This window comes from Rhinolophus hipposideros (assembly GCF_964194185.1).
Source record: "Rhinolophus hipposideros genome assembly, chromosome: 14".
NCBI lineage: Eukaryota > Metazoa > Chordata > Mammalia > Chiroptera > Rhinolophidae > Rhinolophus > Rhinolophus hipposideros.
In genome coordinates this window covers 31048105-31062063 of record NC_138060.1, presented here as the reverse complement: position 1 = coordinate 31062063, position 13959 = coordinate 31048105, and the positions used below count along the sequence as shown (strand labels likewise).

The 13959-nt window shown below is 49.1% G+C and overlaps 1 protein-coding gene across 7 annotated transcripts in view; it reads left to right on the top strand.

Annotated features, from left to right (window-relative positions):
• Nucleotides 1-3697: 3697 nt before the first annotated feature.
• The window catches only part of MRAS (muscle RAS oncogene homolog), a 51841-nt gene continuing 41579 nt past the window's right edge, over nucleotides 3698-13959 (top strand). Inside the window, exon 1 of one of the 7 annotated variants that reach the window (XM_081072325.1) lies at nucleotides 3698-3877. The gene's annotated coding sequence lies outside the window, so the exon portion shown is untranslated. Of the gene's footprint in view, nucleotides 3878-4122; nucleotides 4278-6184; nucleotides 6274-13959 lie in introns of those variants that run through there. The other 6 variants (XM_081072322.1, XM_081072324.1, XM_081072321.1 and 3 more) reach the window with 6 other exon arrangements.

Here is a 13959-nt window from a genome sequence, read left to right as displayed (position 1 = left end):
TCTTTTCTTTGCAAACTATTGTCTCTAGCCTATTTGAAAATCTTAGAGTTGACTTTTCTTTCTTGACAGATTTCTGCTGTAATGTCACTACTTTGAGGCTCTGAGTGTCAAAATATGAATCAATATTTTTCAGACGGTACGTCAGGACGCATTAGTGAGGCATGATATCAATTTAGTAGATCTTGCCAGTATTTTATAGTGGAATAGAATAGAATAGAATAGAATAGAATAGAATAGAATAGAATAGAATAGAATAGAAGTGCATCACACATAGTAAAGATAAGTATTGTTTCAGGAAAGTTTTGTTTCACTTGAGTGTGTACGTGTGTATTTTGGTTTGTAATGTAAAATCTATTTGTTCCTATGGGTTTAAAAGTCACTGGACTTTAAACAGAGGAAAAGCCAAGAGGGAAACAAACAAATCATCAGAAACAAACAGTGGAGTATGGACAACTTTTTGGAGAAGTTTGGCCATTAGTGGGAAGTAGATTGATTGAAAGCTGCTCTTCTGGCCTCAGAGAACAAGAGGGAGCTGGTGTGAGGGATGAACCATAAGAATCAGGGAAGAAAATCTTGGGAGGCCCAGCTCCTAATGGAACTCATGCAGGTGTGTGTGTTTGGGGAGTGGGGTGGAGTGAGGGTTGCAGAAAGAGCTAAAGATGAGAAATGGCTGAACCTGGATTGGTAAAGGCCATGAAAACCCTGAGAGAAGATTATGTAGTTCTTGATGCCATGTAATAGGCAGCCCAGGGAAGAAAGGCCTTGTATTTGGCAAGAAGAAAGTTTAGTTGAGGGGATAAACGGGCATGGAGGTGCAGGTGAGGCTCTTCTGCTAACCCAGGATTGGTGCTTTAGGGTCAGCAAAAGATCTAATTCCATCCATAGGCCTGAAGAGACTGACTGGAATGAGTGCTCTTCACCTTCTCCCTACTTTCCCTACAAAACACACACACATACACACACACACACACACACACACACAAAACACTGAGCTGCCCATTGAGGCCAACAAACATAGGGAAAAGAGTATAGAGTCTGTGGTCAGAATACCCTGTATCTCAGGCTACTGGCTGGGTGGCGTTGGCTTGGGGGTCTCCTTAGGTCTAAAACAGGATGGGTAAGACTTTTGCAGGTTTTGAGTCCCATCACTATGCCCATGTCTGACACATCTTGAATTCTCAGGACCTCAGATCTGCTTTTACCCTCAGGGATTACATTGGGCAGGGAGTTCTAGAGGAAGGTTGTTCCACAATGACCTGGCTAGCTCCTGGCCCTGAAATCCCCCGGTTCCCCAGGTTTTCCCACTGAACCCCCAGGTACCAGCTTGGGTCTGTTCTGAGGCATGGTAGTCAACAAGCCTCAGGCCAGAGAGGCAAGCACAGGATAGATATATCGCGGGGGGTGAGGCACACTTGCTCATATCATTGCGCTGCAAAGTTCTACTCTGGGTCAGCCTGGTGGCTCTGATCTTTGCCCTGTTCCAGGAGCTGGCTCCTGGCCTATGGCTGGCCTTGGAGCTCAGAGTCTGAAACTTGGGCCTGAGTCCTGCCTGGGTTTTTGGTCAGGAATCTGGCCATCTACCATACCCTGTATATACCTGTTCAGCCTTTCAGATCTGCTGGAGTTTTTGGAAAGACTTCAGCTCACTCAGACATCCACATATAAGTTTTCGCTCTCTCTATCAGGCTAGCTGATTGGCTTTGTCCTTTGAGCCCTGGCTCAAGCATCACTTCTCGCAGAAAGCCTGCCCTGGGCACTCACCCTCTTCCAGCACTGGGTTAGATGCCCTTTCTCTGGACTCCCATAAGCCCTGGCACCTTTCTCTTCCACACCACTTACACCTCAGTGGCATTCTGAGTGTGCTTAAAGGCAGGTCTCTGCCACAGTGCCTTGCATACAGTAAGTGCTCTGGCAGTGTTTACTGAATGAATGAACTATCAAGCCCAAGCCTCATTTCTCTACTCAGTGATCCTGTTCTCTAACACCCCTATTTGCCAACAGTTGAACCGTGTTTTACTTCAGGGTTCAAAGAACGAAGAAGGCAGCCCAACGGGACAGAAACCCTGTTAAAAGACGCCAGCCACAGCCTGCAGGGTTTAATCTCACCATTGGAGAATCCCAGGTAACTGTGTGTGATTACTAGCTGCTTAAATTCTATTTCTGAAGAGACAGATTATTAAAGATTTGTGCATGAAAGTGGCATAAAGACAAATCTTTGACACATGGAGATATTGTAGCCACTCAAGCCGAGGACAGCAGTCTGGCCACTGTGTCAGTCAGGACCCAGGAGAGGATGTCTCCTGATGGGGGGAGTTCCCGAGGGGCTGACAGACCACCAGACACGCAGAACCCTGCCCACCTCCCCTAAGGAAGAGGCAGGTTCCACAGCAAGACTCAGCCAGTCTGGATGAACATCTGCCCCCCAAGCCCTGTCCTCAACCAGTTCTTTTACTCCCTACCAAGGTGACATCCAATCCACTCCCCCTGCCATGGACTCTTGGGGTCCATGGGACCTTCAGTATAGCAGGTAGACCTAGAGATGCAAGGGGCACAACAGCTCTCACCAAATGGCTGCATGGCTGCTTGGGATGCTCATCGAAACCCGCCTCAAATTGGGAGCCCTCGCCTGGCATGAAGGACTCAGGGCAGTAAGGTTCCCTTAGGCCTGGTGTAGAGGGGGAAGCTCTCAAAATGATACGGGATGAGTTCCCTGGATATGCAAAGCTGGTTCCAAGTCATCATTGAGGTCCACCCACAAAAAGAACATCCTCGAAAATGACACTGCTAGTCAAAACTACGGTGAGATACCACTTCACCCCCCACTAGGATGGCTATAATAAAAAATGACAGACAATAACAAGAGTTGGTGAACATGTGGAGACACTGAAACTCTCATACATTGTTGGTGGGAATGTAACACAGTACAGCCACTTTGGAAAACAGTTTGGGGATCCTCAAAATGTTAAACATAGTTAGCATAGGACCCACAATTCTACTCCTAAGTATATATCCAAGGGAAATGAAAACATGTGCATACAAAGATTGTACATGAATGTTCTTAGCAGTTTTATTCATAATACCAAAAAAGTACAAACAACCTGTCTACCTGCTGATGAATGGATAAACAAAATGTGGTGCACACACGCAATGGAATATTATACAGTCGTGAAAAGGAGTGAAGTGCTGCAACATGGATAAACCTTGAAAACATTGTGCAAAATGTAAGACGCTGGTCACAAAAGACTGCATGTTGTATGATTCCATTTATATGAAATGTCCTGAACACGTAGAGCCATAGAGACAGAAAGTAGATTCGTGGTTTCCAGAGGCTGTGGGGAAGATGGGAAGGAGGAGTCACGACAAATGGGTACAAAGCAGGTTATGAAAATACTCTGGGATTAGATAATGGTGAGGGTTGCACAAATTAGTGAATACACTAAAAATCACTGAATTATATACCCTAATGTGGCATTTTATGGTATGTGAATTATAGCTCTATTTTTAAAAAAGGAAAAAACGACGCCAATGGAGGAGTTAGCGGAACTGAAACAATGAGATGGAGCGTTGAGTGTCGCCTGTCCCGGTTGCATCCATCTGAACGAAATTTGGGCCCAGGAATGGTGCAGCAAGAGGGCTTGGGGAAGCGACTCTGGAGGCAGGACCTGGGAAGAAACACGTCGCAGGATTCCAAGGGAACGTGGTTAAGGTGGCTATTCCCAAACGCTTAGGACTGGGGAGGCGTCCGTAGGCTCAGAAGTCGGCCAGGCCAAGCGGCGATGGAAAGGTCGGAGCTCAGAGGCTCTTAAAGAGGCCGGGGTAAATTCCCAGTCTGCGTCCACCTTAAAGCCAGCTCCAGGGCGCCACGGGTCGGACCCGGGTAAGTGCTCGGGGCCGCGGGGGAGGCAGCGGCGCCGGCCCGGTTCCCTGGCTGGGCTCCCACGCCCTGCCGGGTTGGGCGACTCGGAGCGGGTGACCGGGACTCCGCAAGCCGCGTGCCGGAGCCGGGGTGCAGGCAGGGCGGGGGGGTCGCGGCGTGGGGCCGGGCTCCTCCCGCGCCCCCGCAGCGCTCTATTTTTAGCAGGCGCTGTTGCAATATAAGGAATGCGCCGCGCGCAGGGCACTCCCGGCGCGCGCGGGCTGCGCGGCCGCTTTAAGGAGGCGCCGGGGTGGGGACGGGCCCGAGCGAGCGGCGGGCCCGCGGGCCGGGAGCCGTGCGTGCGGCGCGGGCGTGGAGGAGGCGGCCCGAGGGCCGGAGCCCAGACCGGCTGGAGCGCGCGGTGAGTGATCGGGGCGGCCGAGGACGGCGCGGGAGGAGCGGGAGAGGCCTGGCCGCGCCGCCCCCCGCCCGGGCCGGCGCTTTGTTCCGGGGCCGGAGGTGGGGCCGCCCCCGGCCCGGCCGCGCTTCTAGCGGAATGCGCTCTGGCACTGGCGCTGAGTGGCCTTTTGCCCCCGCGGCAGGCTCCGGCGTAACGGTGTGCGATCGCGAAATCGGCCCCGACCGAGACTCCAGTGGGGAGGGCCTGCCCACCGCCCCAAAAGCCCCTGTTGGGATAGGCGCCCTTGGGTTCCTTGTCTGCCCGGGCGAGGACCCGCGCGGAGGTGGGCAGCCTACCCCGGGGAGGGGGTGCTTTCTCTCCTTTTAAAATGGCGTTAACAAGCTCAGAAGTCCGCCGGGGGAGTTGTCAAATTCAGTTGAATAACACAAAGCAGCCTGCTTCATCAACAGCCCTTCACTGCCCCGAGGCTCAGGGCTCTGGTCACGACAAGGGCCCGGTTCTCATTCAGTGACCCACTTGGTTGGGGCGCCCACCATGTGTATGGGGTACAGTGCCAACTGCTGCTCCGAGGCAGCTCAGGTTGTGGGAGCAGACAACGTGGAAAGTCAGGGAAGGCCTCCTGGAGGAGGTGATGCCAGAGGAGCGTGGCCACTGGACACCCAGTTAGTCTCTGGTTAGGATGGAGGTCTGTGCTGGCTGTGGGGGACAAAGCTGAGTCAGGAGAGGTGGACAAGGGCCACTTCATTGAGGTCCTGATCACAGAGCTCTGGGCTTGCCCCTCTTTCCCCCATGGGTCCGCTGGTATCTAAGCTCCTTGGGCTAGAATGGTTCTTGCCCCTCCAGAACTCAACTCTGTCCTGGATCTGGCAAGAGAGGGTGACTGATAAGGCTCGGAATTGTGGCCTCAAAAGGTGACCTCCGTGCCAATAGAAGTAATAAGGAAACCTGACTAAAAGCCCTGAAGCTCCACTGTAATAACAAAAGCCAACAGGGCTTACCAGGAGCAGAGTTGGAGGTGCTTGCTCATCATTTGACAAGACTCCTTCAAATGTTTCCTTATTTTCCCCATATGCAGGTGGGGGACTGGGGCTAAAAGGGTCAGTAATACGCTGGAAATCCTAGAGACCTGCTTTAGACCATATAGCTAGCTGTTCAGGCCCCTCTTGAGAGGGTTGGGCTGTCCTGGGCTTGAAGGCTCCCGGGTGCAGCCTGTGTTATGCTTTTGCTCTATTAACATTCACTGGTGGGTTGAAGTGTGGGGTGGTGAGCTGTTAGTATTAATAAGTGACACGTGTCAGGGGCTTTGCTGGGAACAAAGCACTTTACTGAGACAGTTCTTAGAGTTTCTCCTGCTTCTCTTCTGGGGGAAGAAACTTGAGCTGGCTAACGTTTTATGAATCTCCTAATTTCCTGTAAATCGCATGTCCCTGCTGACTGGGGTTGAAAATGTTTCAGGCCGTGGTTTTCACCCTTGGGTCTGTTCTCACTGCCCAGCGGCCAGTTAGAGTCTCTCTCTGTGGTTTATGGTGTAGTTTGTCCTTTTTCTGCCAGGGCAAGAGGCATGGGGCTTGGACGCTCTTGGGTTTTCAAGGCTGCAGGGTCTGCCAGCCTTTCTGGGGTGTTGAGTAAGCCGGGTGCTCTGGTGGAAACTGCCCCTCCCCGTAGTGGCCTCCACATTTCCTTATGGAGAAGGGGCGTCAAGGCCCTCTGCTGAGCCCTGCTGAGGCAAGCAGCAGTCTTCCAAGGTTACCAGCTTTGCTCCTGGGTAAGGCGATTTGTATTTTTCCACTACTCATGTTTTTACCTACACGAGACATATTTGTGACAGGTATAACTTTTATTATTAGCTCTAACCACAGGTATTTCATGCTTTCAGTTATCTGAGCTGCTTATAAATCGACAAGTCAGTTATCCCTGGGGTTGGTTCCTGAGCTTGATTGATCACCTGGACCCAGGGAGAACCCCTGGGCTCTGACGAACTGAACTAGCTCCCGGGGTGAGTGGCTCTAACATCAGTCGGGACTGCATGTTGACCAACCTGCTGGATCGAGTGAGTTCTCAGGGAAATGTGACCTCCATTTTATATTTCGCATCTGGTATAATCATTCTTCTACCCATGAAATGCCCCAAAGGGAGTATGCCTCCCTGCAAGTGATTGAAAACATACCTGCTCGTGAGCGTTGTGTCATTTATAGAAACCATACTCATGTGAACTAAGTGGGAACACATTCTTCTGCAAAGCTGGGATGTTCTCAAGTGTCCAGAGGGTGTGCACTGAGTTCCAGAAGCTCTGTATCTGCCAAGCCCAGGGCAAGCATCCAGCTGGCTGTAAGGTACAGTTAGTTACCTTTGTCTGGGGATGAGAAAAAAGGAGCTGAGTGAGCTCCCTGTGTGCCCTGGGGCATCTGGCAGGTGCCCAGTGTCTAGAGGCTGAGCAGAGAATTCAGGCTTTGAGGGGAATTTTGTTGGTGGACTCTGAGGCTTTGTCAACTCTCGTAGTGTTGGGTCATGCCCCTGGGCCCTATGGTACTGGATCAGTGGGGATGCTTTTGACTACAAATGACAAAGCCCAAGTAATGGTGCGCTGAGCAGAGTTTAGGTCTCCCAAAGATGCTCTCAGCTCATGTGAGGTCTCTGCACACTGGGAGGGGATACTAGTGCCACTTACAGCAAGTTCTTGCATGGGACAAGTAGCTGAGCTGTGCAGAGCAATGGATTTTACCTTCTTGGGTTACCTTCTTGGGTCTCTTTAATATGCCAATAAGATGCCCAGAGAAAAGTTGCTTGGTGCTACAAAATTGGGCACACATTCCAGGGATTCATGGATCTCTGAAAATGGGTCCTGGATCCCAGGTTAGAGCCCCTGGTCTAAGCCACGTTACTTCACGGTTTACCTGGGACCTATTGTGTCGCTCTGCCCACTAGGCCAGCATGCCATCGTTTTAGAGACAGATGTCAGGAATGAAAATAGAGTGGGACGGTTGTCAGGTCTCAGCCTGTGTTGAAGTCTATGCAGTCAGGCAGCGGGGGTGTCTTATGAAACTGTGACTAAGAGAGCAATGCTGCTGCTACCTCATGCTTGAGACAGGCCAAGAGGACAGCCACATTGCACGGCTTGGTGCCTGCCACGCATCCCTTGCTGCCCATTTCCAGTCTGTTAGGTAGCATTCCCGCCGCGTGTCATGAGGTCGTCCTGCCTATTCCCAGAGACTCCACCCCCTGGCTCTCCTTGCTGCCCCCACCACTGAGCCCTTTCCCCCTTTTAGATGTTTGCGTGATCCAAGGCAGCTTTCTGAAGCCACCCATCTTGTAGGGGTCATGAAGTAGCAATGTGTGTTTAGCTTCTTAATGTCCCTGTCATTGTCGTTTAGTATTCTTGGTAGCTTTACTCGGTGGGGCCTGTTGATGGCCAAAGGCCAAATGACAATGTGGGTCTTTACTGGTTGCTGAGGTGACATCCTGAGTCTCACAGGGGCATGTGCTCATCAAGAGAGCCTGGCATCCGGCCACCCACATGGATAAAACATCTTGATTCACATGCGGATTATATGGCTAATGAGTTTTTTGAGAGTACCAGGAAAGGATTTGGCTGTGCAGCGTGTGGTGGTAGAATGAAGGAGGATGGGGTGGAGAGGTGGCAGCTCTGAGCTCTGATTCCAGTCCTTGCATGGGTCCTGTGCTGCAGGGGCCCAGGCACCATCTGGGACTTCTCTGCCCCGCCCTCAGGCTTGTCATGGGGATTAGATGAAATACACAGATGAGAACATGCCTAGGAAACCAGAAAGGGTTACACAAATGAAGAGCATTATCAGCATTCAAGCACCCTTCAGATAACAGAATCATAGCCCCAGAGGGGCCCCTGGAGCCTGTGTAGTTTGGATTCAGACCCAATAGAACACATTTCTCATAGTGGCGAGGGAGACAATTTTAGATGGGACCCATATAGCATCCTTTATTTTATTAGTTACATACCTGTTTATAGGTATTATAAGAAATGCAGGCATCACACCAAATCTGTGGGGTTTTTTGTTTTGTTTTTTTAATGGGTATTTAGCTCAGACTAAGGTTAAAGAAAGATTTTTAAGTGACTCCTGAAGTGAAGGCTGAGACACTTTCAATAGGGGAGCCCCTTCCTTGCAGCCTGTGAGGCTTCAGCTGGACCCTTCTAGAGATGGGAAGATCGCTGCCCCTCAAGTCAGTCTCCTCCATTTGGGGATTCTCATCCTTGCAGAGTTCTTTCCTTTCTCCCCTTCGCTGTCTACTGGATCTGCCCACACGAACCTTTGACAGTCATGCTTCTCTCAGGCACGAGCAGCTCTACTTTTCTTCAACTGTTCTTCAAATGGCATGTTTTTAAAGACAGCCTCTCTGTATGTCCTGCAGCCTTTCCCTCTCCCTCCCTCCCTCCCTTCCTTTCCTTCAGCAAAGCCTTGTGGGCTAGCCACTCCGTATTCACCATCCCTAAACGCCTCAACAGTTTTGCTGTTCGCCTTTTACAGATAAGGGGACTGAGGTTTACATAGACCACCCGTAGCCCCCGTCTGAGAAGCAATGTGACCAAGGGCTGCCTGCTCCCGAAGCACATCCTCCTGTCACACTGCACTGCTCCCAGAACTGGATGACCAAACATGACCCATCTCGTCTCTCCTGGTGCTCATGGGACATGTACTGCGGGGACATGAGCATACCTGAGAGCTGCATTGGAGCAAAGGCCTCAAGAGCACAGGAGATGGGGCAGCAGAAACCACAGGGGTGCAGAAGCAGTTGGTTGGCGGAGAGGCCGAGAGCCTAGATGGAATGGTTTTCACTGACTCTCTTAATCTTACAGTCAGCAGTGAACCCCTAAATCATTTGTGCACATGATACCTTTTTTTAATTTTGAAAAATAAGAAAAGGAAAAATATAAGGGATAATGTAACAAACACCATGTACCCATTACCCAAAATGAACAGATACAACCATTTTGTTTGTACTTGTTCCTTTCCTGGGAGGGCAGGACTTAAAACGTATCCCTCATCCTGAGGCCCGCTTGGTCTGGGCCTGTCCTCAGCCTATGGTGGACTTTGGGAGCTTTGCTCCTGAGTTTCCGTGTACTGGCTCTTTTAGCCAATGTCCCCAGCTAATTCAACGAAAATGCCCGTCCATCCAGGTTGTTGATAGATCCTTTTGCTGCCTATGACCACACCGGGGAGAAGCTACCAGACAGCAGGATGAATATGCATTTTTGGATTTAACCCTTTTCAAAACAGTTGATTCATCATCTACAAACATCTGCCTTGATCCTTGTGGGCCCGGCTGCAGAGCATAATTTAGTCACAGCTGCCCCAACTGAAGTGTCATTTAAATGGTAGATGTATATATTTGGAAAAGAGAGAGAAAAAAGCAACGATTTTCTTTTTATAATTAGATGACAATTTGTTAAGCAGTTCATCTTACACGATCTTTAACAAATGCATTTTCTATTCGAAAGTATAGAACTGCTTTAAAGGAAAGAAGACTACAGTACAATGTAGAACCTTGCTAATCTCTAACTTTGCCTTTCTAGCTATCCCTTTACTCAGCTTTCCCAGAAAGAACTTCCAGGTGCTTGGTCCCCAGTTGGGGGTGGGGGTGTGGGGGAGAGAGGCAGCTCTCCAGCTGCAGAGGGCGGAGTGCTCCATGATGGTTTCTCATCCAACTCTTCGCAGCCTTCTCCTCTGTACCCCCTGACTGACTCTCCAGCTGGAACCTGACACCATCCCTCTTGCCTGGAGCTAGGGCTTGAATTAGAACAGTAGCTGAGTAGTGCTTTTAAAAGGTGGGCGGAAAAGATTCAAACACTCTGGAGAAGCCTTCCACACCCAGGCAGATCCCATTTTCAGGGAGTCATGCACAACTGGGGGCAAAGATTTAAATGAGTTTCATAACAGAACATGGGGACCCGAGGTGGTCCCCAATTCCTCTTAGGTAGGGAGAATGAGTTGAAATGTTTTCTGTCCCTGAGTTGCCAATAAAGATGGGCACTACCTGTGTCGCTTTTCCTCCCTCTGACGGAGACACTGCAAAGCCAGCAAGGGCTGGGAGCCTGCAGACCTCAGGAGAGCCTGCTTGGTTAGGGTTTGTCTCGCCATGGAAGCGATGAGAAGCTGTACCAGTGAAGGCAGTTAAACATATTATAAAACTAGTTCCAATTTGATTATACAGAAATACACATATATGTTACGTTTATTGGCCCACTTTTTTGTTTTTCAAATCCTGATGGTTTGGGTTATTTCTTCCTAAACTCTTCCCCTTATTTCTAACACGTCTTCATTGGCTCCAGTCTTAACATCTCTCACTTAGAATACTGCAGTAGCATTGCAATTGTTTCGCTATCTCTAGTGCACTGAGCTGGTGTATTGTCGTGATACAAGAGCCACCTCTAATTTTGCCCTCTCTATATTCATCCTAAAATCGACTAAAATGAAATATCTCTAAATCAACTTTGAGCGTTTTACTCCCTTACTTGTAGACCCTTTAATGAGTAAGGAGAAGGGACTAGTTGTACTAGATATTAAAACACACAGATATTGAAACACAAAACTGGAAGAATTATAGTGTCACTCTGTCATAGGAATAAACAGGTCAGTGAAACAGAATAGAGTGCCTCCTCCAAAGTGCACCCCCCCCCCGCAAATCTTTTTATGTGAAATGATGTCGTAGGCCCACTTTTAAAAAAAAGTTCTAATTTTTAAAGAATCTGCTATACATACTATGTGTTAGGCTGCCCATATTAAAAGTACGTGGTGTGACAATAAAGTTCGCGAACGCATCCTAGAAAAAGTGCTACATACCTCATTGCTGAATATCACTACGGTCACCTTCCAAGTACTCCCCTTGGGAAGCTATGCACCAATGACAGCACCTAGTCCACCCTTCAAAGCAATTTTGGAACTCTTTTTCTGGAATGGCCATCAGAGCTGTCGTTGTATTACCCTTGATGTCCTGAATGTCATCAAAATGTCTTCCTTTCAATATTTCCTTTGTCTTCACGTAAATAAAGAAGTCCTGGGGGCCAGATCAGGTGAGTAGGGAGCATGTTCCAATACAGTTATTTGTTTACTGGCTCAAAACTCCCTCACAGACAGTGCTGTGTGAGCTGGTGCATTGTCGTGATGCAAGAGCCATGAATTGTTGGCAAAAAGTTCAGGTCGTCAAACTTTTTCACGCAGCCTTTCCAGCACTTCCAAATAGTAAACTTGGTTAACTGTTTGTCCAGTTGGTACAAATTCATAATGAATAATCCCTCTGATATCAAAAAGGGTTAGCAATATAATTGCAACAAGTTCTCGAACTTAATTGTCAGACCTCCATAAAAGTACTTCTAGGTATATGGAGCTGTGTGGAGGTTGCTGAAAGTGGGGTGGAGTTGGGGAGGCCCACTCACCCCTTAAATGCCGATCATTTTGGGGGGGTCTTAGGGACAGTTTCTTGTCTCCCCAAAGCATTATATATTCATTTCAAAAGCAAAATTAATTTTAATTAGTTTTAGGGGTTTTTTTTCTTTCTGTGCTTTCGAATTTCAAAACTCCGTTTTGAAAACTACCCCCTTTTAGATTACCCACATATTTACCCCTTTATATTTTCATTCCACTGGAAGTGAGGTCCAAAGGAAGACAAAGAGGCAAACCCATCTTTCTTGGTGGGTACCATTCTCTCACAAGTAGGCTCAGCAGCCCAAAATAGCCTCTATCATGTTCTTTCAATGCCTGCTTTATTGTAACCGGAGATGATGGAAAAGGGTGGAACCACTGTCGCCAAGCCTTGGGGCATATGTGAGAAAATAATTTGTATGAACTCTGTCTTCTCAGCTGTCCCGCCACACCCACATTCCTCAGGTTGGGATCTCTTGGGCCCCAGAGCTATGAAGGCCTTGTGCTCTTCACACTCTCCTTACACCCAAGCCCTTCTTTTTCTGCTAAGGAAGCCAGGCCCCAGGTGCCCTGGTGGCACTCCCAGGGGCTAATGTCAGCTGGCATCAGAGCCTTCCTGTCCACCACCATTCCCTGACCCCCGACCCCAGCCGCCCGCAGTGGACAGAGGCTTGAGTCCACTTCTCTGGGCCTGAGTGGGTGTTTCCTGCATGTTTGAGATTTTACGGAGGAAATCAAAATAAAGGAACAAAGCCTTTGTTTTACTTCTGGACTCAAACTGGGGACAGCTGGAGGGATGGAAAGGGGGAGCAGGAGCAGGTCACTTGGCACTTCAACAAAATAACCATTCTAATAAAGCATTGAACAGGGATTTTTTTCTATTTTGGGTTGGTGTGAATGAATAGGAAAGCTGGGCGGAGGGCTGGGAGGGCCTCTGTGTGGAAGGAGACGGCCCCAGGCAAGGTCTCCGGCAGGGGTCTGCGCCCCCCAGCAGGACTGCAGAATTGGCAGCCAGAGGGAGCTGGGGGAGCTCTCAGTCTTCCCTTCCTTCCTCAGGAGAATGGGCATGGGCCAGTTTCTGCCCCCTTCCTGTTATCTGTGTGACCTTGGGCAAGTCCCCCACTGCAGTGAGCTGCCTTTGCCATGTTTATAATGGAACCGTGCTGCTGTCACGCAGATGGCCCCGCCACCCTGTCTCTCTTTTTGCTCTAGTCCAGTTATATGGGGTCAGGCCCTCATCCCACATATGTAGCAATGGGGAGGTGTTCCCCGCAATGTTTCTTCATCCTCCCCAAAGGATCTCTTCTTGTAGAAGATCTCTGAGTATATCATTTATTTTTCTTTAAAAATTGCCCATGCATCAATGAAAACCCTTCCCATCTGCAGTATTTCTGGGGATTTCGGAGTAGGGACTGTGCCTTCTGGCCCGTGGCCTCTGGTCGGGCTCAGCTGCCACACTTTGCATGCGTACAGTAGTCTTGGCTTCCCCATTTCCTAAGCCTCACTCAGCCAGGCTGTTGGTTGGAACAGGCTTTCACCAAGGCCTTATAAGAAAGGGGCTTACCCATTGCTCAGAACAGGGCAGAAGTTAAAACTATTCAGACAACTTCTTGCCTGCTCATGGAGAATTTCTCCCTGGCTGTCTGTTTCTTCAAGTCTAGTTTACTGCCATTTTACAGGGGCCAATTTTCCTGGACTCTTGCCCTCAGAACTTTGGAAAACTCCACTTTCCATTACTTTTGATTGCAGAGCAATAACAACATTTATTCTAGACGAGGCTGTGGACCTACCTTTTTACATCTGAAAACGGCCACCTAAGAGCTTGTCTAAACAAGAATTATATACCCTCGTCCAACACCTTTCCATGCAGGAAGAACTGGTCGGAGCTCTGGGATTATCACTGTCATTAGTATGGCCAGATCAATTTCTTAAGGTAGCCTTTTTTTCCCAATGACTAGAGCAAACCCAAGTGTTAATATTTGTTTTTCCTTCTGGTCAGAACATTTTGCAGAGTAGCTGTGAGGATTAGAGCTGATGTAGATCAACAAATATTTATTGAGCACCTCCTTTGTGCAAGGCACGTGCTAGAGATCGGAGATACAGTGGAGACGAAAACAGAGGACGGGCCCTGCCCTCCTGGAGCTGCCAGTTTAGTTGGGATGACACATTATATCATAACAATTAAGCAACTGAGTTCCAGCATGCAAAGTACTGTCAAGACAGACAGCTGGGTGTTTTGGAAGAGAATAACAGTAATCTCACCTCGTCTGGGGTGGAGTGATGGGGGTGGC